The following is a 24,648-nucleotide window of genomic DNA, read 5'->3' as shown; positions in this document are numbered from 1 at the left end:
CAAATTTCAGCTGATGCTGGAGAGCAGGAACATCATTTGTTTCATGCTTAGATACAAGAGATCTTATCCATGGGACAAAAACGGGCCTGGGAGAGCAAAGTATATGTCCATATATCATCTCTCCCTATGATCACATCTGAGAGATATTATTAATTGTTGAAGGCCTCCTGTTTCACTGAGAATCCAGGCAGCCTTTACAAACCATGAGAGATGAAATCTGTGTCAGCCTTTGGCTAGAAACAGTGCACCATATCGTGCTTTGTTTATATAAAGCCATGGCTCGCACTGTCTCATTGGAAAGAAAATGCTTTCACGTACAAAAAAATAGTAGTTAGGTACTACCACAAAGGGAAATGCTCCCTGCTGTGGTCTGACTGTCCACGTCCCCTCCAATTTCTATGTTGAAATCCTAATGACCAATGTGGTGGCATTAGGTAGTGGGATTTGGGGGAGGTGATTAGATTAATGCCCTTATGAAAGAGGCCTAAAAACATAAAAAATTTTTATAAAAAAATTAAATAATACTACACTGCTAGGCCAGGCATTGGTGACACAGGGCACCATGTCTACCTTCAGGGCACACCTGGGGCTGCAGGTGAGGGCCCAGGGCTGCGGACCAGGAGAGCCCAGTGAGGCACCAAGGGAAGGTCACTGTAAAATAAGACCACAAGGAGCTAGGGAAGCGCCTCGACCTGGAGGAGTGAATTCTGGGACAGCTAACTCGCCTCTACAACTTCCAGGAAGAGATCCCAGAATTGAGGATTGATGGGGATGAACTCTTGGATGTGGAGAGTGATGATATCAGGTCTGCCAGCGTCAAGGAGCTGCTGGGTGACAGTTATAAACCCACTTGGGCCTTCCTTGGACTGCTGAACAAGACCTGGGGCATGCAGAACTGAACACACCCCAGAAGAAAGAAGAGTGACCGAGCGGACCGGCGGCTCCCCCAGGACCATCGCTGTCCCTACCCCTCCTCAGAACTGGTAGCAACGGCAAATACCAGGGTGCCCTGAGCCAGGCCTGGGCCATGAACAGGGCTCCTTGTGCACCTGGCCCAGGGTCTGCCTCCCTGGCCCCTCAGTTTCCATTTTGAGTTTTTTTAAAATTGTTATTAAACTGATGGAACTTAACAAGAAAAAAAAAAAAAAGAGGAGGAGCTGGGGAAGGAAGCAGGAAGACCAGAAGTTGAAACTGATTTAGGTGGATACCAAAGTGGAGCAGGCAGGACGTAGGAAGCAAGGCAGGGGACAATGGTGGGCTACCGAAAAATACCAAGAAGGAAAGTCAAGGCCAGTGTAGGATTAACCTCTATAGAATAGAAAGCTCACCTGCAGCCACTCTAAGCATGACTTTGACCCCTTTGCTGGGCGAGGACAATGGTGGGGAGGGTGGTAAGGACTCTGTGATGCTCTGGGCCCCATGGTTTCCCACCTGTCCCCTACACCTGCGGTACCCTTGCCCCACACCTTCCTTGCCAACTCCTACTCACCTTTCTGGCCTCTGCCCATAAGTCTGTTCCTGACTCTGGCTTTCTTAGCATGCTGCCCTCTTCCCACAGAGCCCAGGATAACCAGCAGGAGAGGGGAGCTGCAGCAGGGTGGTAGGCAAGAGTGACTGTGTGGGAATGGAAGCTCTGCCGCGACAGAAGCTTCACAGGGCAAGGATTTTGCCTATTTTCTTCACTGTGGTGTGCCTCCTGCCTGAAACAGTGCCTGGCACATAATAGACATGTCCTTGTCTATAAAATCAGGATACTAGTATCTGCCTCATGGGGTTGTTCCAGAGGGTAGAAGAGTTGATATGGGTGAAACATTTATTATTTTTTATTATTTTTAAAATTTTTTTTGAAGATTTTATTTATTTGTTTGAGAGAGAGAGAGAGAATGCAGAGGGAGAATGAGAGGGAGAAACAGACTCCCTGCTGAGCAGGGAGCCCGATGTGGGGCTCGATCTCAGGACCCTGAGATCATGACCTGATCATGACGGCAGACGCTTAATGACTGAGCCACCCAGGTGCCCCTGGGTGAAATGTTTAGAATTGTGCCTGGCACAGAGGTATTTTTCAAATCTATACTGCAGAAGTACTCAGAGGTTCTCCAAAGTTTGGGAAATATTTAATTTTGAAATATATTCTAAACTATTTTTAAAACTGCAATTGACAGAAAGATGCACATGTGTCCTGTAGCAGCGTCAACACCCAGCAAAACACCAGTGCTTCTCCTTGCTGTCCTCTTGTTAACTTTAAGATCAGTACATGATCTGATCTGAGTTTTCAATTTAAAGCTATTCTAGCAAAATAGCTATTAATTTACTCTGTTGGGGTTCTACGAAGATATTTTGCTTGCACACAGGGTCCATTCCCTGGGGGAGATACTGGCAACCACTCTCAAACAACTCCATTAATACAGTGGTAGGATTTGATTCCATATGTTTCCAGACATACGCAAAGAAGACGGTAAAGTTTGCCTTATTTGAGGCTATGTCCTTGTTCTGGCCTGAAGGAAGAGGGAAGGGTTATGATTTGTTCAATCACCAGCGTCTTTGCCCTTGTCTCCTACTGCAGTTACAAACTGTGAGGTACCAACATGGTGTCAGTCGTCAGCTCCGGAGGATCACTCAGTGGAGAGAGTTGTGCAGGGAGATGGCAAACTGACAGGATGTTCTTTCAAAGTGGATAGCTCGGCTGGGCCCCTCAAGCTATTTTTAATTGTTCTTTATTCCGGCAATGAGAATGAACAACGTATCATGTGGTGGGTATTGTGCCGGGTGCCGAGGTAGTGGTCGTGGTGGAAGCAAGATACACAAGCTCCCACTGTGATTGAGCATGGAGCTCTGGGTGGGGGAGGGGGGGGTGGGGTGGAATGAAAACCTCACAGAAGAGGAAGTGTGAGAAGTCCTCTGGTAAAGGGAGTGCTCCCCTGTGAGAGCTAGAGGAACTCACTTAGGTCTAGAAGGGACTTCCTTGGACTTTCAGAGGAAGAGAGACTTAAGCTGAGGCCTGAACAATACATAGGAGGAGTTGGTTTAGTGAAAAGAAAATGCTGGGAGGTCAGGGGGAGAACAATATTCCCGCAGAGAGAAGGCCATCCACGAAGGCATAGAGGCTGGAGACAGCAAATCGTGCTTGCAGAATGGAAAGATATTTAATATAGCTGGACCGGAGAGCTGGGACTTTCACCATCGTCAACAGCCCTTATTTTTCAAACATGCTCACTGGTATATCACTCAATGTATTTCTTTTTTTTTTTTTTTTAAAGATTTTATTTATTTATTTGAGACAGAGAGAATGAGAGAGAGAGAGCACATGAGAGGGGGGAGGGTCAGAGGGAGAAGCAGGCTCCCCGCCGAGCAGGGAGCCCGATGCGGGACTCGATCCAGGGACTCCAGGATCATGACCTGAGCCGAAGGCAGTTGCTTAACCAACTGAGCCACCCAGGCGCCCACTCAATGTATTTCTTGGCCTTTAATTTCTTTTTTAATTTCACCTTTTTTAATTTTAATTTAATTTTAATTTTGATTGTTGCTTGCTCCATTACAATAGCCACTTTTCCAGATGGTCGCTACTCTTTGCCATATGTCCAACGTACCTTCAACTTTTTGATCTTCTCCAGCATCCCTGACTCTGCTTTCCCATCGTGGTATAAATGACATCTTCCTGTCTGGTGGCTGCCCCAAAGTTTTTCTCATCTGCCTCTCCTGGGACTCAAGTTTCACACTCACAGATAGCAATCTTCAAAGGGAGATTGACTCAGTGTAATAAACTCTCCAGCTTGGGCTTTGCAAAATAAAGTGAAGTCTTTGATCCTTTTCTGGGTGCCCCTTGGAATGAAATAAACTCTTTGAAGTGAAGTTTGGCACACCTAAAATGACAAAACAGGACCACAGGAATTACAAAGTTGAGACAAAGAGGGTGCTGCATGTAGGTTATTTTGTTAAAGAATGGATTTGAGGAGATTATCCAAGAACCTAGGGTTTAGGCTGTCAAAATTAGCATCAGAAACTAGATGATGATTCAAGCTGAAAGATCTTCCCCCGCTATCCTGGCTCTATGCAACGGGGTGGCAATCCCAAACCATTACACATTCTCCCCCTAAGAACTTTACAGAATGTATTCCAGATGCCATACAATCAATATTCAGATTCATTTCTCGCAGTCCACAAACACATATTATTTGCCTTCTAGAATTACACCTAGTAACGCACGAGCCTCTCCACTAAGGGTTATGCAACCCATGTGCAAACAGCAGCGCCGTCTGAGCACCAACTCACCAGCACTGAAGCCTTATGATTCACACCACGAGGGAAAGAAATCCAAAAGTGCTAAGTTTACTTTGTAATCAGGTCCACCAGGCAGGGATGGTTAAGGGTTGCTCTGGGGCCTGGAAGTTAGCCCCCAACAACTCAGTCTACCCTGTTTTCTCACTAAATCAACTACATGTGCTGAAGAGCAGTTAAAGCATGTGCTAATTAACTATCCTCCAGAGGAAGACCATAACCAGCCTCAAACAGGAAGTGTTATTACCCTGTGCTCAATTCTAGCACTTTGAGTTGCCAGTAGGTGGCAGAAATTCAAAAAAATTTATAATTCTGCTTTCTTTTAAAGCAAGGTCTAAGTGTGTCGAACCCAATCGTCAATAGTCTTGTCACATCTGTATGAGATTAGAAGCGGTGAAAGACATGTCTGTAGGGCTGATGGATAACCAACTTTGATTTACCATATTTTTAAGTAATTTTGGCAATTTCCCCTGAGGGTGTGAATAAACCCTGTGATGCAAAGCATTTGATCCATTGTATTATTTTTACAACTTGTCATAAGGAATTGCTCTGTATTGCATGGATTTTATTCTCTAGCCAACTGGAGTGCTGGGTCTTTTCTCACTCTGTCTACACTCACCACCCTTGAATTTTGAAATATTATAGTTCAAACTTTTCCAAAGAGGATGAAGTTGGCAGCTTTTGATGAACATTCCCTTCTTAGTCTACAACCAATAGTCCAATAGATGCTAAGTTTTTTTTAACCCCTAAAAATAGCTTTTTCTTTTAAACACACAGTTTTAGTATGCATTCAGTGGGCAGAATTACAAACTAGAGATGTGAAGAAATAAAATTTCAAGTCATGGAGAAAAAAAATTTGAAATAAATATTTCAAATTAAGATCTGCAAGATAGGATTTATAAGGTTTCAAGCTGGACCATTTGAAAGCATCAGGAAACACACAACATATGAGATATCCTAAAAAGTTTCCTTTCTTGTAGAACCTAGGAGAAAAATCAAGCTTTCATATGGTTCGCTTTTTTGAAAGACAAATCAAACAACACCCAGAAGACTTTTAGCAGTTTTGGAAGGTTAATGGGCTCTGTTAGTAACTTTAAAATTCTTTAGGAAAGACTGCCATAGAAATACAAAGCATCATGGTTATTAAGGATGACTTTCTGGTGATACCAAGGAATCAATTCACGGTTGCAAAAAAGTACATATTTTTTTCCATGTTATTAGCTTTTTTCCTCCCTCCTGATAGAGAGGCAAGACCCAACTTAATTTCACTTCAAACAGATATTGAATTTCTCTCCATCAGCTCTGGTGAGATCTTCCCCAAGCCAGCTTCTCCACTTGGTGGTTCTGTCCCTGGGTGATCTGCCAATAACCACACCAGTTTGTCACTGTGGTTGTTCTTTAGGTTTGGAAGCAAAGAAAGAGGTGGGTGGGGACCCAGCCCAGATTGTCTATACTGCTATTACTCATACCCTAGGTCAGTTGTTTTCAAATGTGTGTCCCTAACCAGCAACAGCAACATCACCTAAGAATTTGTTAGAAATACAAATTCTTGGATTCTCTCCTTGAACCTACTGAATCAGAAACTCTGAGGGTGGGACCCAGCAATCAGAAGCCTTCCAGGTGCTCCTGATACACACTCAAGTTTGAATCTTCAACAGAGTAGAAGCCCATTGTAGCCAAGATTTAGGGGCTTCTCCTGGAGGTTGGAGGAGCTTGGAAACTCTTTGGTCATTCTCAGTGTCAGAAAATGATTTATTTTATTCTGTGAGTGGAATTATTTTTCTGTAGCTGATTTTATTTTCTGAAAATAAGTATGGTATAGCATGAGAGAATAGTCTCTATCACCTGTAAGCTGTGCAACATTGGGCAAATTACATATTTGTGCCTCAGTTTCCACATCTGTAAAGTGAAGCAAAACCAATTCTACTTTTCAGGATTGTAAGAATTAAATGAGATAATGCTTGAAGAGTGTGAAAAGTAGTGCCTGATATGTGACAGCTACATAATAAATGTTAGGTATTATCATTTTCATGGTCCTTCAAAATCAAACTCTCTTTTCACCCAGTGTCAAGGTCTTTCTGCCTTTGTCATTCTGAGTTGACTGATCCTTTATCTGTGCTATGACAATATTTCATCCTTAGCATGTACACGTTTGTCTAGGTCATGTGCCACTCACCTTAATGAAAAAGGAGTGGCCCTCCAACAGAAAATCAGGGTGCCAGTACTAGAAGAAAGGCATATTTTACTTTTTATTTTTCCTACTTGAAGGAAAAATAGGAAAGTAGGAAAACACAACAAATGTCTGTTATAGGCATTATACTCAGTCTTTGCAAGTCCTTGGTTATTCTGAAAAACCAAGTTAAACTAACAAGTAGTCACTGATATAGTCACATTGCGAGTGTTAGCTACATGAATATCCAATGGCTACTTAAAAATTGATCAAAAGTGACCATAAGGTATGTGTTACAATTATACTTTTTCTTGTATAATAGGTGTCCGAAGAAATTATGAAAGACTTTGAAATGGGCAAAACAAGATTAGTGCATGAAGCTTATCTATCTAAGTTGTCTTTGCCTTTCATTGTCTTTGAACTTTTTTTTAATAATTCTATAAATTGCAGAAAACTAATAGTAATGCCTATTACTGTTATGCATAGAAACACAAATGGTTATATATGGTGGAGCGCTGTGGTAAACAGATTCTAAGATGATCTCCCAATGACCATGTCCTAAGGAAACCTCCGCCCCTTGAGTGTGGGCAGAACATGTGGATGAGATATCACTCCTGTGACTATGGTATAGTACATGACAAAGGGAGATTATTTGAGATTATTGAGTCTAATCTAATCCCATGAGTCCTAATTTCACGAGCCTTTAAGGTAGAGCGTTCTCTCCAGCTAGTGGCAGAAGGGGAAGTTGGAGAGATTCAAAACACCAGAAGGATTTGATATACAATTGCAGGGCTTTGAAGCTGTGCAAAGAACATGTGCAAGAACCAGAGAAGGGTTTCTAGTTGTTGACAGCAATCCCTGTTGACAGCCAGCAAGGAAATGGGGTCCTCAGTTCTACAGCCATATGGAATTAAATTTAGCCAGCAATCTGAATGAGCCTGGGAGCAGATTCCTTAGAGCCTCCACAGAAAAGTCCAACCCAACCAACATCTTGATCTTGGCCTTGTAAGACTAACCAGAGAACTCAGTTGAGCCCACCCAGAGTTCTGACCTACAGAACTGCGTGAGATCATAAATGTGTGTTGTTTTGAGCTGTGAAATTTGTGGTGATTTGTTACATAGCAATAGAAAACTAAAATGAATGCAATTGATTATTGCTCTATAAATAGATCATTTTGCTTCTCTTGGTAAATTCATTTCAGAATTCCTTTTTCCTTATATTTGATTCTGCTCTTTGAATTCATCCTTTGTATCAGCTGTGCCATTTTACCGGTTCTCTCCTAAAGCGATGAATTAAATAAAATCTTTGGCACATGTTCATTTTGTATTTGTGTTCCAGTCATAATTGTGTCTTTTGGAGATTTTAAGAAAATTGCCCTTTAACATTGGAATGGACAATTGTTTTTTTTTCATTTGTTATTTACTGTGTATCTTGTTACTCATTCAGTCTAAAATTTTCTTTCTTTCTAAAACTTTATGCAATATGGTAACTCACACCAGATAGTCTATCCACTGCCCCCGCCCCCAACACCTCCTAGGCGCTCAATCCTGCTACTCAGTTGGGATTGGATACCCTCTAAATCCGCTGCAGAACTGTCATCCTGGAACTTCTCTTTATCAACACTCTGTGAATTGCCTTCACTTCTCTCCTTTTTCTTATCCTTTTTCTTGGATTTTTTCTTTGATTATGCCCTCATTTTGTAGGAGAATATCCTTCAGTAGCTCCCTGGAAAAGGATATATGAAAGGTAAACTTTCATGTCTAAACAGATTTTTCTTCTACTTTTATTTGACTATGATATAATTCTGTGTTGGAATCATTTTCCCTTGAAATTTTGAAGGCATTATCCATTTGTATTTTAGTTTTTAATGCTACTCTAGAGAAGTTTTATGTTATTTTGAATCCAACTTTTTATATGTGGCTTGTTCTCATTGCCCCTCTCTGACCTCTTCCAAGGACTTTAGAATCTTATTTTTGGTCTGGGATGTAATGGAATTTCATAACGATGTGCCTTGATGTGGGTCCTTTTAAATTCCAAGTGTTGGCCAATGGATGGGTCCTTTCAATGTATAACTTCAGACTTTGTCATACTTGACCTGCAGCAACAAGCAATATAACTGGCCACTCTCTCCTGCCTGAAACACTCCTGTATTTGATTTGGCTAATGCCTCACTCTTACAGTTTTTTTCCTAGCTTTCTGATGGCTCCAATTTAATCCCCTTTGTATCTTGGGCTCTTTGTTTTTCCTTATCTTTAGTATTTTCCTGGGTACAACCAGGTCCATTCATGGCTTTGAATGCCATCAATATACAGACTATGCCCAAACATACATCTCCAGCAAACTTTTCAGCTCCAGATCATATATGCAATAACCTAGTCAACACCTTACATCTCACACTTAGTATGTCTCAAGCTAAACTTTTATCTTCTTACATCTGTTCCCCCAGCCTCCCCTCCCCCAACCAAATGTCCCCTGTCTTTAACATCACTCCTGGGAACCAGAAACTGGAATCATCTCCCATTCCTTCCTTCCCCTTATCATTATATTCAATTCCATGCAACTTCTGCCTCTTCTACCTGTAGAACGTCTCTTGAATCAATCCTCTTTTCTCTATCTCCATGGCCACCTTTCATCACTGATTTCTTGGTGGCTGCAATAGCTTCCCCATTGATCTCTTTACATCTGCTCTTTCTCCAACTCATTCACTCTCCAAACAGTAGTTTGATTGATTAGGTTTTAAGGTCAAATCTAATCACACTGGTTGTCTGGTTATAATTCCTCAATAGTGTCAGAATGCACCTAGAATAAAATTCAACATTCTTAAGGGACCTCCAAGGCTCAAGTGATCTAGTCCCTGCCTACCTCTCTCGAACCCCTGATGCCACTCTCTCCTTCCTCACTTTGCTCAAAACACTGGTTTTGTTCATGTGTCAAAAGTGTCAAACTTTTCAACTTCAGAACCTTTTCCTGGAATATTTCATTCCTTCCCTTTACATAGTTCTTATTCATTGCCCAGGATTCGGCATAAAGTCACCTTCCAGAAAGACTTTTTCTGACCACTGCAGCATATATAGAGGCCCTCTTTCATTCCTTCATTCCTTTTCCTTTATAATACCTACCAAAATTTTGTAGAATTTGTGTAATCTATTTTTTCCTGTTTTTCTTTTCCACTAGAATTGTGGATTCCATAAAAGCAAGAACTATGTCTGCTATTCCTAGCACCTAGCATAGAGCCTCATCTGTTTCATAAGTGCCTATTCATTTGGAATTTTAGTGACCTGACTCCAGTCCTCGTCCCTCTACTAATTGTACAAATTTGGGCAAGTTACTTAACCTTTCTTGGCCATAGTTTGCTTAACTGTAAAATGAGGATAATAGTACCTACTTCACAGAGCTGTTATAAAAAATTAAATGAGAGAATCCATGAAAAATGGTTTGCAAAGTGTCTGGCACATATTACATACTCAGTAATTTTAGATGAAAATAATAACAATGATGAGAGACTATAATTTCAGATCTAAGAGTGAGAGAAATAGGATGAAAAGTCAAATAAAGGATGTCTTAGTCCATTTGGGCTGCTATAATAAACATAGCATATATAATACATGAACATTTTTTTTTTCTCATAGTCCTAGAGGCTAGAAGTCCAATATCAAGGTACTGGCTTTCTGGTTTACAGATGGTTGTCTTCTTACTGTGTCCTCACATGGTGGAAAGGGTGAGAGTGTTCTCTGGGGTCTCTTTTGTGAAGGCACTAATCCCATTCATGAGGACTCCATCCTCATGACCCAATCATCTTCCAAAGGCCCCCACTTCTTAATACCATCACATTAGGGATTAGGATTTCAACATATGAATTTGGGGTGGAGGGAGGGAAGATGGGCACAAATATTCAGTCCACAATACCATATAAAGCTCCATAAACTGTTCAACTCTATCGTATATGATGATGATATTAAGCACCTGGCTATCCCACTGTTTGTGTTCCATGAATGGGTGAACTTCTTCTTTTGGTTCTTACTAATAGAACATTCTTTTTGTTCCCTCCAGAGATTTATCCTCTCTGGACAACCGTATGCCTCAGTCAAGCCAATCATGGGAGTTCCACTCCCCTTGGCAGTGATTGATTTTGGAGTGGGCATACAGTTTAGTTCTCCAGGAGGGAGCCCTACTTGGGGTTGGGGAGAGGCCTGGGAAAATGTTTCCCATTTTTAAGAAGGAGTACAAGAATAAATAGTCCTCTGCTGCCTCTGGACCCTGATTGTGGCATCCGCAACTGAGGCAGCCATGTTCTGTTCGCAAGGGGAATCAGCCTTAGAAAAAAGCTGCTACAGAGCAGAGAGATGGAAGGAAGATGGATTTTTTTTTTTAAGATTGGTCTTTGATGACATTTTTCAACTATGTTATAGCTGCCTGAGACTTAGCATCTTTCTCCTCTGGGTTTCTGGCTATAGGAGACAATTTCCCCTAATCTTTAGGCCTGAGTCAGGGCATGATGTTACATGAAGCCCAAAGCATCCAAACCAGGACCCAGTGGCTAGCTCTTCATCAGAGGCTGTGTGACCTGAGGGCCATGAGACCTATGATCACCCTTCCAACTTTGAGATAACATAATGACATTTAGTCATTTATTAGACAAAAATTACTCCAGGGAGTGAAGAAGAGGGAGTTTGAAAACACTTTTGCCAGTAAACAGAACTCCACATTTGAGCATTCACAAGTGGGTGGAGTGAGGCAAAGTCCCCACTCCTAGCTGCAGGACCATGGCACAATGCCTCCAGTGAATAGACTCTTGTTTCCACAACGTTATTCTTCCGCAGCCTTGCCAGATGGAAAACATCATGTGTTTTTCCTCTAGAGATAGGGGATCAATTCATTTTCCAGTGTATCAAAAGAATATTCATTGTTTTCGTTCTCTTTGGCCCTGTTTCGGATTTTATTTTATTACTTATTACTTATTACTTATTACTTATCCCAGAACTCAGAGGTAGAAAGTAGTTTTCTTAGGCTCAGCTGAAAGGCACCAAACAAAGGTCTGATGGGCACTGGCATAAGAGGTGGGCTGAAGATTTTGTGTTCAGAAGACATTTATCATGCAATTTCTTGCTCTGTGCTTATGCCTGTGTTAGGATGGGGAATACTGGAGAGTAGTTCAGTGGCATTACATTTATGTCAAACTAGGTTCTAAAGTTGACACCTAAGGCAAAATTGCATGCAGTCAAAGTACTCTTGAAAAAGTCCTTAAATAACTGATGTAGAAGGCACATGGTTTGCTGTATACAACCCTGCCTATGTATGCCTGTGTATGTCTGTAGAAATGTACAATGTATTTGGTAATCTATAGTAGTATGTAATAAAGAAGACAGGGATGGGTGAAAAATATACATCTTGGTTAGAACAACACTCACTAAGGCAAGATACTCACATTATGAGAAGAACTGAGAATATAAAGGGAGCAGCTGTCTCTTTTTATTTTTTATTTTTTTAATTTTATTTTATTATGTTAATCATGCTCACTCTGCTATTCTTTTCTTAAATGAAGCCCATGTAATTACCTGTACATATAGTCTCTACACCGGAGGGTTATGGCTGAAAGTTTCTTTATTTTTAGAAACACAGAAATCTAGGAGAAAGGCCAGAGAGCTTGTTCAAACTCACATTAATGGTAATGCGGGTAGCAAAACTCCACAATCCAATATTGTCACTGAGGTGGATTTGCAGCATAACCAACACCAGGAGGCTGAGTGTGTTTGTGTTAGAAGTTCACATACCTGTGCAGGTGTCCCAGCGGTAGGAAGTCATGATGCTTTTGCAGGGCACCATGAAAAAATCAATGTGTGAATCTTAAAATGATTAAATCAATAATCTGCTGCCAAGTAAGATCTGAAATGCACTGGCAAGTGCCAAAGGCTTAAGAAAATGTTATGCTTTAAATGCCTTCTTTTCTTTTTTCTTCTCTACCTGTTTCACTGGGTTGTTGAAAAAAAAATGACCTTTGAAAATGTTTTCCGTGAATTTCAAAGAATGATAATGCTAATTTTATATTGTTTTAAGAGGCAGAGAAATCCCAGCCCGCAGGCTCTACTTCATGAAATTGTCAAAGAGAATGGTAAGGAGTTGTGAATGTACGCATTGCACATGGCCCCTGAAAACCTGAAGATTGCTTGGGTTTGGGGAGAAGGAGGCTGAGATTCTACAATAGTGATAAGCCCCGGACATTTGTTGATCAGGGCCATGAACGCTGGTACTCCGGAAGGGGGTATTGTAGGTAGAGGAGGAGCGACTACATTTGATGATGAATCTAGTCCTGCTAAGGAATTTCCCTTGGATGGGCCCAATCAAAGTGAAGAATGGGACCCCCACCTGCTAGTGCTTCTAATTTCTGGGCACTATAATGGAATGTGGGAAAATAATACAAGCCATTTATGTAAGTTTAAATGTTCTAGTAGTCACATTAATAAAAAGTAAAATGAAACACATAAAATTAATTTTAAAAATATACTTATATAACCCATTGGATATCCAAAATTTTATCATTGCAACATGTAATCAATGTAAAAGAATATTAATGGGATATTTTATATTTTATTCTTTTGTACTGAGTCTTTAAATTCCAATATATATTTAAACTTACAACACATCTCAGTTAGCAAGTGCTCAATAGCCACATTCATCTAGTGGCTACCATGATGGACAGTGCTGACCTAGCAGGTCATATCACCTCCTTGAGTCCCGTCTGTCTCATCCAGTATGTATATTTTATATATGTAAGTTCTAGGAAGGCAGGGATTTAGGATATGTTTTCAGCACCTACAACAGTGCTTAGCACATAGAAATGGCATAATAAATATTGCTGAAAGAGCTAATTATTGAATGGCTGTGTATTTTATCTATGAATGCAGAAGACTATACACCAAGATGACAACAGTGGTTACTTGGGGGAAGGACAGCCTGGAGAAAGTGATCATAAGAAACTTCATCTGTATGTGTTATGTTTTCACTTTTTATGTATGTTTTCATTTTTATGTGTATTTGGATATTACTTGTGTAATGGAAAATAAAGTATTGTTAAAAAAGAAGATAGTTATTATTTACAATTAGAAAAATTGCCGGTAAAAATCAAGAAGAATTAGAAAAGAACCAGGCTTGGGTTTTTATTTCCTATGACTACTGTAGCAAATGACTACAAATTTAAGGGGCTTGAGACAACAAAATTTATTATCTTATAGTTCTGAAGATCACAAATCCAACATGGTTCTCACTGAGCTAAATTGAAAGGGCAGTAAGGTTGTCATCCTTCTGGAGGGTCTTGGTGAAAATCCATGTTCTTGCCTTTTCCAGCTTCTAAAGATTGCCCACATTCCTTGGCTCTTGGCTCCCCCTCCATCTTCAAAGCCAGTGATCATATCACTCCCACCTCTGCTTCTGTCACATTGTCTCTTTCTCTGACCCTCCTGCCTCCCTCTCACTTATGAGGACCCTTGTGATTCAACTGGGGTCCACCTGGATAATCCAAGGTAATAGCCCCATCTCAGAATGCTTAACTTAGTCACTTCTTCAAAATCTCTTTTGCCATGTCAGGTAACACATTTACCGGTTCTGCAGATGAATATGTGGACACTTTTGGGGGCCCTTCTGCCTAACACAGTTACCTAGTCAGACTCAGCGGATGGGCTGCCTGTGACACGGAATTGGTTGTGTGCTCTGGAATTCTCCTGTCTATGGGCTCTGTGGTCCCTGAAAATGGACCCGGCCCTCTCCAAATTGATCATTTGCAGAAATCAGGAGGGACTAATTTTGGAGTTCCTACACTTTTTGGCTATAATTTCTCCTCTTTTTGTGAAAGCTGATTCTATTTCTTGAACTTGTGTGTCTAACTTCTAAGAAGGCACTCTAGTGACTCCAACCTCCTGGGATCCATGCTCACCATAACCCTATCCCCTTAACTGTGGGCTGGACAACTGATTTGCTTTTAACGATAGTATATGGCAGAAGCAATGGTATGTCACTCCCAAGATTCGGTTATAAAATTGTGGCTTCTGTCTTGGGTGTTCTCTCTCGCTCTTTCTCTTGGTCCAAGGAAATGGAAGCCAGCTGCTAAGTTGTGAGCTGCCCCCTAGAGAGGTCCAAGTGGCAAGGAGCTGATTCTTCTGACCAACAGCTGGAAAGGACCTGAGGCCTTGCCCTCATGACTTCATCTAATCTTAATCACCTCCAAAAGGCCTCACTTACCTCCTAATACCATCACACCTGGGGGAGGGTTTCAACATATGAATCTGGGGGCGGGGGAGGGGGACAAAAATATTCAGTCCATAATAGAAACTCAGCTAAGCAGTGCTTGGGTTTCAGATCCACAGAAACTGTGAGATCATAAATGTGTGTTTTTTAAGCCCTTAGGTTTTTGGGTAATTCATTATACAACAATAGATAACCAATACAGATTCATTCCTCCCTCCCTCCCTTCTTCCCTCCCTTCCTTCAGCTTCAATAAGCCTTATCCATTAAAAAGAGCTAATAGTAGTACCTGCCATGAGCATTAATAAGGTAACGTCTATAAACCACTTAACACAATACATGACATGAAATCTATGCTCAGTCAATGATAGTACCTATTTATTATAATTTTTGCTCAATATTTTATACTTTACACAGGTAGTCTTGGCATAGTCAAACTAGAAGTTAGGGCTCCTCAAATCCAGACCAGTGTTCTTTTTAAAAATATCACTCTTTCAACAAATATTTATTGAGTGTCTACTAAATTCTATGCACTTTTAGAATACTGGGCTTACAATGTGAAAAAACCAGACTCACCATCCTCCTCCCAAAAAATGTACTGGCTTCATGGAGCTTAAATTCTAACAGAGAAACAGATTAAAAACAGCATAAATAAGTAAATATATCAAAGTTGTAAGATGGGGAAAGATAAAAAAGAGAAGAATTAAGGTGTTTGGGGACGGATGCAGTTTTAAATAGGATGGCCAAGAAAGTCAGGAGGTAAAGGAGCAAGCTGTGTAGGTTTCTGGGGGAAAGTCACTGCAAGCAAAGGGAGCATGAAGCATGCATGTCCTGGGGCAAAAGTGAGCTGCTCATATGAGGACTGACAAGGAAGCCAATGTAGCTGGGACAAGCTGTGTAGCTGAGTGGTAACAGCTATGCACCCTAAATGCCTAGGATCGTATATGGATAAGGCTTATTGAAGCTGAATTTCATCATCCATAAAATGAAAAAGTTGGAGCCAAATAATTGCAAAGGTCTCTTTTTCCCCCTCAAAAGTTTTTTTTTTTTTGGTAAGATATCTACCTCTTTCTATTTGAAAAGATCCATTTATTTATCCATGACTCAAAGAAAGAAAGTCAAGTCTCAAAGCTCCATCATAAATGTGAACATCAAGGCTACCTTCAGATAAACAATCTTTCACTTCTTTTTATTCTGAAATGCTCATCTCAGTTTGCTGAATCTGAAATAAGTTTACAGAAATGAATTATCCCAGCAGTACATTCCTTCACTTGCGTTTAAACAACTGACAACAGGTACATGCAAAGTGTGAGGTTAAACCCCTACATTTTGAAAGAAAATCCATGACCAATTATTTTTAGGGCACCTGAAAAAAGTTCAATGTTCATTATTGGTTTTCTATTAGTAATGGAATTCAGAGCTGTTGTCACTGAATGTTCTTTGCCTCTGGCCTAATAGTCTTTCTTTAGCAATTTGTCTCAGGAAAATTGGATTAAGGAAAAGCTTTATGAGACTCTGTACCTACACCTCGAATCACACACTTGAGGGCTGGAAAGGACCAGAGTGATACCTGAGGTAACCCTCTCGTTTTGCAGAACAGGAAAAGGAAAGCTCAGATAAGGTAAGCTGTTCACAGAAACAGACACAGCTAACAAGCAGCAGAGTTGGAAATCTGAACCAGTACCAACTTACACAGTACCAAAGTCCATGTATGCCTTTTCTACTTCATCACACTTCCTTACTGTGACCTGTTTGAGATTTTACTTGGAACATCAGGGTTTTTTCCTCTCCTACCACATCAGACATGGCAGAAGACACTCATGTATATAATACATTCTCCTGGTGTGTTCAGAGTTTGATGGAAATCAAACAATATTTTGCACGAAAGTAAACAAATAGTACCACGGGGCACTTATAAGCACTACCACAATTTATAATTGGCACAATTATGCAAAAGAATATACGTAACAGATTAAATGAGTTACAAGCACTTCCCTGAGTTTGAAAATACTAATGAAAATGGGACCGAAGCAATAGCTTTGACTAAATACTTACTATGTGCCAGGTGTTGTACTAAGCGTTTTAAGTTCAAATGCAGATGCAACAAAGAATAGTGGTTGCCTGGATTCAGATCCTGTCACTTGCTAGGTGTTAAATTTGGGCAAATTACTTGGGCCATTATTCTTCATTTATGCGTGTCCACAAAACAGGGAGAAAAAAGAAAAAGGGAGAAATATAGCAGCTACGTCACGAGATTATTTTAAGGATTAAGCATGTGGAATGCTCACTGAGGTTTTCCCACTTGCCAGGCTGGGTTCTGAGCCCTCAACAAATGTCAACTGTCTTTATCTCATTTAATCTTTCCCAGGACCCACTGGAAGGTGAGCTCCGTGAGCCCAGAGATGTTTGCTTTATTCACTGTAACTGACACAACTATGCAGGAGGACATAAGCTGCAGTGCCTGGAACATGGTAGAGGCTCAATAAAACTTTGTTCAGTGAATAAATCTGTGAGTTTTGTACCCTTTTTACCTTCATTTTGCAGTTGAGGAAACTGAGTCTTAGTCCTTTTTCTAGAATCACATGGCAAGGCCATGTGCTATGATGGCATATCAAAATGTGTGATAAGGAATCATATCAAAATGCAATTACACGAGGATGAGACAATAGAGATGACCCTCAATCTGTTCTAATTCCTTTTAATAGTTTGATTATTTCCAAATATGACTACTTTCACTATTTTAAAGCATAAATTACTAGAGGTATGCCTGATATGATTGGGAAACATCAGTGACTGGGACAAACCTGTAAGCAGTGCAGAGCCACAAGGCATTAGACACGGGGGGATGTGTGCAAAGTCTTTAAGGAAGGTAAGTGCGGCATAAGTGTGCATGAAAGATTGGAGGGCCAGTGGCTGGGTGCAGGGAGGGCTGGACAGCAATAAGATGGGTTGGAAAAGTACAGATACCACCTTCAGGTTACCCCAAGCCATTAAATAATTCTGAGGGCACCCCCTAACTCCCGGATCTCATTCACCAGGACACAATGAGTAGGTGGAAACCTAATCCGAGCTGGCAAATTCCAAGTGGCCTCCAAGTACCCCCCAGCCCAGGTAAGAAAAGCTAGATGGTGAGTCTGCCTGACCCCAGGGATATTGATAGGGTTCTTTTCAGGGGAAGAGAAAAATTCGATCTGGGATTTACCTGTGACTGTCAGAGGGGGTGGTGTGCACTCATGAATAATCCAGAGGGAATTCAGAACCCTGGAGTGTCCGCTGCCCCACAGGGGCTGGCCTGACTGACCCCAGAGCCAGGCTAGTGGGTGTGACCTGCACTAGCTCCTGCTCCTCGGCAGCTGCCCAGCTTCACCACAGCAAACACACTGGGAAAGACGTTGGGGCTGGGGAGTTTAGGGAGAAAGGAGAAACTAAGGTGGAACGTGCTAGACACAGGTCTTTCTTGGCCTGAGGGCAAGCTACAGGCTGTTGAGCGAGTCAGGACCCATCATATCAGCCTCAGTCTCACTGGGGCCAGTAAAGACACTGTGGCCTCAATGTATAGCTGGCATTTCTTACCCAGGGAGAACCAAATGCAGGTCTGGAAAGCAGGGTGTGATGAAAGACAGAGGTTGCAAGAGAGAAGGGTAAGGTGGTCTTGTGACAAAGCTGGCAAAGCATCAGGACCTCTTGACCATTATTGGCAGCTGTATTTGCAATTGTACCCAAGAGCCTATGACTACATTTGGACATGTACAAAGGGAAAAAGGGAAGCATTACTGAATCAGCGGGGGATCAGCCTGAAGGAGGCAATGTTGTGCAGCAAGAAGAGTAGACTGCAGGGGTCAGAGAGACCTGCGTTCAAATCCCAGCTCAGCCAATTTCTGGTTGTGTGACTTTGAACAGAGTATGTCACCTATCTGGGCTCCAGTGGCATCATCTGTAAAACAAAGACGGCAATGATGCTAATAAAATATAACAGCGAATGTTTTAAAGCACTAAGATATACCAGAATCCTAATATATAGCCTAATGCATAAAAGTTATATGTCTAGATCACACTATGTGGGTTCGAATCCTACCACTGTGACTGATTAAGTAAACCTGGAAAAATTAACTTCTTTGAGGTCTAGTGTTCTCATCTGCTAAATGGAGACAGTAGCAATATCTGACTTTCATGGCAAAGGCCCAGTAAATATTTGTTACATGAATGAGGGTGGTTGAGAGGATTTCATATGATAATGTGTATAAAAAGCTGACAACTGGCACATAATAATCATTCAAAAATACTGGTTATTCTTATTTGTTAATAGGACTGAGTAAATGCAATATCATGTAAATAAACAGTCCCCCAGTTGCTGTTTATCCGGCGCTAGTTTCTCCTCCTCCTTTCCTTTTCTGTGTCATTCTGTGAATGATACCTTATTTTTTTTTTAATTTTATTTTATTATGTTATGTTCGTCACCATACAATACATCATTAGTTTTTGATGTAGTGATCCATGCTTCATTGTTTTCGTATAACACTTTAAAGCCCTCTCTCACCTAGCCCCGCCCTCCATCCAGATTCCTCTACAGCTTCAAGTTGGTCAAAGATTTGTAAGCCGAAGTAAAATCTATGTGCCCAATAGACCTGAGAAAAAGAGCACCGAGGCTGATGCAGTGCCCCAAGTGGTAGTGGATCCTTCCAGAGTCTGCAGGCTTCCTTCCTGCAATGCTGCTCAGAGCACCTGGATGTCTTGCTGTACCAGCTCTATTGGGAAGTCCTACCCTACTTGTGGTGATCTTGGCCTCTTGTGGGAAAATAAGCAGCAGGCCCCAGAGTACACTGGTGAAGGGATTCCATGAAGCAATGGCCCATGTCCTTCAAAGCCAGTATTTCTTCCTAGACAACCCACTGCTTCCCACCATTATATGCATTCCTCCAACCTCCTAGAAATCCTTCTCCCTCCTTTCTGCCTAATTGGATCCCAAGCACCCTTTATAGACCCATGTCCGTGAGACCCCACTCACTGCTTTCCTCACAGCTCAGATGCTAGCAAGTTCATTCACTAGCACAGAGGCGTCCTCTTATTCCAGGGGCAAAGCAGCTCATGTTAGATCAGCAGTTAGCAGGGTACAAAACACTTTGACATACTCTGAACTCCCTAGAATGTAGGCTGCCTGAAGGAAGGGAGTTTTGTCTATTTTGTTTGTTCTTTATCTCTGGCTCCTAGAAGAAGGTAGGCACTCAACACACATTTGTTGAGTGAATGACTGTGTTATGTGATTCTCACTGCAACTCTATGACTTTGGTAAGGCAGGTCTGATCATCCACATCTATAACAAGAGCAAAAGGAGGCTCAAAGACATAAAAACACCAAGACAGGGAGCTGATGGGTGGCAGGGCTGAGATGCAGACCTTATTCATAGCCTCAAAGTCTGTCTTCTTTCCAATAAACTGTCATTCACTCCATGTTTATTTGCCCAACTACGTAGAAGTTCCTCCCAAGCTGTCTGTATGAGAAGCCCCTCATGCAGATGGACACTTCCTCCAAGTGGAGCTCTGTCTGTGATAATTTTCCTGCTGGTTTTCTGACTTGTGGCTATTGCTTATTCTCAGGATCCAAATACCTACTTGGCCTTTGGTTTACCAATTTGGAAGCCTGCTGAGCTCTGCTTCTAGCCTCCAGTTCCAGCACATTCTCTTACTAATGCCTGGCTATGCTAGCTAGGATTACTAACCCCCTGGTCAACTACAGACCCAGGGTGACAGTGTCATTTCTTCATAAAGCCTTCAACATTCAGCCCATTTGACAATATGTATTGATATATATTTTAAGTGCATATGCTTTGACAGTCTTTGTTCAAAGGTAGAGTAGGAGAGGATTTTACTTTCTACTTTATGTATTTGTGCATTGAAAAAAAGCATAAACTTTTTACAAAGATTATTACATTTATAGTCAGCAGAAACAAAGATTTTTTTTAAAGTTTTTATTTAAATTCTAGTTAGTTCACATATCTGTGTAATATTGGTTTTAGGAGTAGAATTTAGTGATTCATCAGTTACATATACCACCCAGAGCTCATCACAAGTGCCCATCACCTATTTAGCCCATCCCCCACAAAGATATTTTCATTAAAAAAAAAAAAAGATTTTTGGCATCAGCTCAGTAAGGCACACTGAAAATACTCCAGCTGACACTGAGGATATACAACCTTAGTCTTGAATTGTTCTACTTCATTCACTTGTATCTTGGTCCACTCTGTCTACTCCTTGTTTTGCTCACATAGTGGTCCCTTCAAGTTACCAGGCTCTAGTTCTGTTCTCCCAGCTTACTTATTTTAATTTTCTCTTTTTGCTCATACCTCCCTGACACCCTACAACTCCTTTTCTTGTGGATGAGCAAATGATCTGTGAAGCTGACCTTCATCAAATAGGGAAAGGCTCAAAGGAAAGATGGTTGGAATATAAAGCTCCCTTTTCTGACTTCACAGGAATTTGTGTTCTTGCCACACAATCAGGCACTAGGTGATATATCCAATTGTTTTTTCATTGGTTCTTGGTATTTGCTTTACTTTTCCAATTATATTTTAAATTCCTCAAAGGCAGGTATCTGAAATAATAGTTCTCTTTATCCCATGTAGAAAGGCTAAATATGTCTTCTATGTTCTGGATCCAGATTCTTTCCCCAATGAAGGCTGTTTTTCCACAATATTCTGTGAAAGAGATTTCCCAGGACTCTTGCTTGCCACAAATGTCTCTCACAGGTTTATTTGATAAGTGATTAAGCTCAAACCATCTATTATGGTTTACAAAGTCCTTCATAATTGAGTACCAAACCATGTCAACAGGCTCATCTTCCCTTCTGCTTCCCTCTCCCACACAGGCAGCCCAGTTTCCAGTAATTATTAATTTCCTTCCTATTCCACAAATACATCATCACCATCACTATTAATCATCATTAATGCTTTTACATTTTGATGTCTTTGCCCACCATATATAGAATGACCTTCTTCTTTCTGCCCGATCTGAGAAGCCCTTCTGTTCCTTCTAAGACTTGTTTCAGATCACTCCCCTGCTGGAAAAATCTTCCAGAGTTCCGGAGGTAAAGGTAGTCTCTCTCTCCTATGTGCTCCCACAAAACTTTAACCCTTATCACCTTACATGTATGATTCTTTCTCTCTGACTTGCTCAAAGTAGGACTTGGGTCTATTTATTTATTTATTTATTTATTTTTGTGGTCCCTAGCAGTACTTTTTATAATACCTGACAAAGTTGACACACAATAAATATGTGTTGCATGCATCTGTGAGCAAAAGACAGAAGTGTTCTCCAGGTAGTTCCTATGATGGATTCGAATGCAGAGTGATGGCGAACAATGAAAGAAAGGAAGGAAGGGGGTGGGGGTCATTTTACTGGAAGTCAAAGGGATTCGTTCTTGCATCACGCAGTGCAGCTGACCGCTCCCAGAAGGGAGACATCCAAATGTAAGATGCAGAACATTAAATATTGAAAGCAAAAGTTAAATATTAAATTTTAATATGAAACATTAATGCCAATAAACAAAGCCAGCCAGAGGGGGACAAAATTAGGACCAGGCCACAGCCAAAAAGGAAAGAGTCATGGCTCAGGTTGAAAGCTGACCATGGCCTGGACTTTCCCAGCAGGGCTCATTGGTAATGGTCACACCCATCAAATTTCCCTGGGGGGAGCAGTGGAGGGGAGAAAAAAAACCTTTTATAACCCACAGCCATAAAACCCAAGTCTTTCCTACAAAACAAAACACAGTAAAGTGTTTTAGGACCGCCAAAGCTTTAGAACTCATGGTACACTGGAACAAAAGTAGAGGCAGCAGAGGAAAATATGAGGTTGCTGAACCCTTGGGGCAGGAATCTTATCTTTGCTTGTACTGTGTGGGACTGGGCTTGTGTACAGCCAACTTTGGCAGAAAGAAATAACAAGAGTCATTAAAAAAAGAAAAAAATAATGGGCTTGCTCATGTTGGTGCCAGTGGGTGTTTGCCTAAATGAGAAACAACCTCAGGAGCAGAAAATTGAAAATAGTGCTCAAAATTTTAACTTATTAGGGCCCAAAACTTACCCCATCTGGGGATGTGGGAGCACTTGTGTCTATCATGACTATTCAGGGTCAAGGGCCTGTCAACCTTATAGGACTCAAGGTAACCTGAAAATCTCATAAATTGTGCATTTTCCATCAGAAAGCCAATGGAGTCGGTTGGTTAAACTCAATAATTAGGTAAGTCGTTGGGTTAGATTCAAAATGATCTGGATAACTTACTCTTACGCCTATATTCAAATCTTGCTTGGTACCCCTAGTTTATGAAAAACGCTTATTCTAAACATTGAGGCTGGGACTGCAGGGGCCAGATCAGATTCTTCTGGGGCAACTGTGGTGAGGTATTAGGAATCGACATCCGTGACCATTGAAAGGAAATAACTTCACAGCATTGGCCTTCAGGGTCAGGATGACACAGAAGACTATTTGTCTTGCTTTAAGCCTTGGAGTCCAGAGGAGAAGCAGAGAATTCTGGGAGCAAGACCCACATCACAGCAAAGGTCTCACATAACCAGTCCCCAGGTTATAGGAAATTTAAGAGGTCACTGAATGTAAAGCCCGTACTCTCGGCCAGGCTCTCGCCTAACCTGGGAAAGCATAAATGTGTGCAGTACGTCAAGAGAGAGGAAGTCTCCACCAAGTCTCCCATTCCCCAAGAACCCTTACAGTTTCCAGGGGAAATAATGGACGCGATGATAAAGGAATGAGGGTAATTTAGCTGGAAGGATAATCTTCACAAGAAATTAGCAAGCATCAGGGGGGAAATGAGCATGGATTGGTGGTTTAATTTTAACCATATGGAAGGATTAACTGATCGGTGCTATCGAGTAACCATATCAAGTGAAAGTCAATCAGGAGACAGCTTGGGGGAAAATTAGGTTTTCTTAAAGGAAACAAGGTATGAAAATGGAAGCTGGAGCCAAGAAACGTAGAGTCCACATTATGTGATGTTTTCTTTCCTTGAGGTCTCTGTATTTTTTATGATATATTTTTGTTACTTTCCCTTTTTTCAAATCTATTTGAGAATTTTTACCTCGCTTCTACCTCTTTCTCCCCACCTTTGTGTACCCCACATAATCACACAAGGCTGACAGAGGTTAGCCCTAGGAGACAGGGTAGCCTGCTGAGTTTCAGAAGAGAACAGGGAATTTTAATGTAAGTTGTAGTATTTTGGGTGTATACAAACTCACTTATGTCTATATGTATAGGCATATATAGACATACATATACATAATATATCTAGATCTGGCTTCTCTGATAAAATATTGCATCTCAAATAAATATTGATCATGTTTTATAGGAAAAATAGAAGTTATAGTTTGTATGCTATTGGCAACATCAAATTATTCTTAATGCCTCACAAAATGCAAAGAAAAGATTAATGAGCCAGACAGTCAGGAATAGAGCCCAGCTTTCAGACTGACTCACGAGGTGAGTCGGAGGTGATTACTCAACAGTACGGGGCTTCAGTTTCCATGACTGGAATATGACAGGATTAGACCAGTAGGTGGTTCTCAGACTATAACTCAACAGTCCCTGGTGGTTGATGGAGAAGTGATGCAGGGTCCACCATAAAGGCAAAGGGGAACTGAAACAACATTAGCTACTTCAACCAGAGTTGCTCCATTTTAGTCCACTTATTTCTATATTGGACTTTTGCATAATGGTTTATGTTTAAAAATGGATTCATACTTAAAAAAACTGAAAACTCATTGGGCTTTAATAGATGATCACTTAACAAAGCTGCCCGCTTCTATGCCCTTTCACATATATAGTGAACCATCACTTCTGAGTAGGAAGGAATTGTAGGGATCACATGGGTGAACTCCTTCCTTTGACATGTGAGGAAACTGAGGACCAAAAGCAGAAGTGACCTGCCTGAGGACTCATGGCCAGTTGGTGTCTGAGCAGGTTTA

The 24,648-nt window shown here is 41.1% G+C and overlaps 1 long non-coding RNA gene across 1 annotated transcript in view; it reads left to right on the top strand.

Annotated features, from left to right (window-relative positions):
- The first annotated feature begins 1,986 nt into the window (after positions 1–1,986).
- Positions 1,987–24,648, top strand: part of LOC145716168 (uncharacterized) — a 453,113-nt gene continuing 430,451 nt past the window's right edge. Inside the window, exon 1 of the long non-coding RNA XR_014138630.1 lies at positions 1,987–2,023. This is a non-coding gene — a long non-coding RNA (uncharacterized LOC145716168). The remainder of the gene's footprint in view (positions 2,024–24,648) is intronic.

This window comes from Leptonychotes weddellii, chromosome 11, assembly GCF_054177405.1.
Source record: "Leptonychotes weddellii isolate Sample4059 chromosome 11, ASM5417740v2, whole genome shotgun sequence".
NCBI classification, from domain to species: domain Eukaryota; kingdom Metazoa; phylum Chordata; class Mammalia; order Carnivora; family Phocidae; genus Leptonychotes; species Leptonychotes weddellii.
Note: the sequence above shows the minus strand (reverse complement) of the source record. Positions and strands in the feature narration are given on the sequence as shown.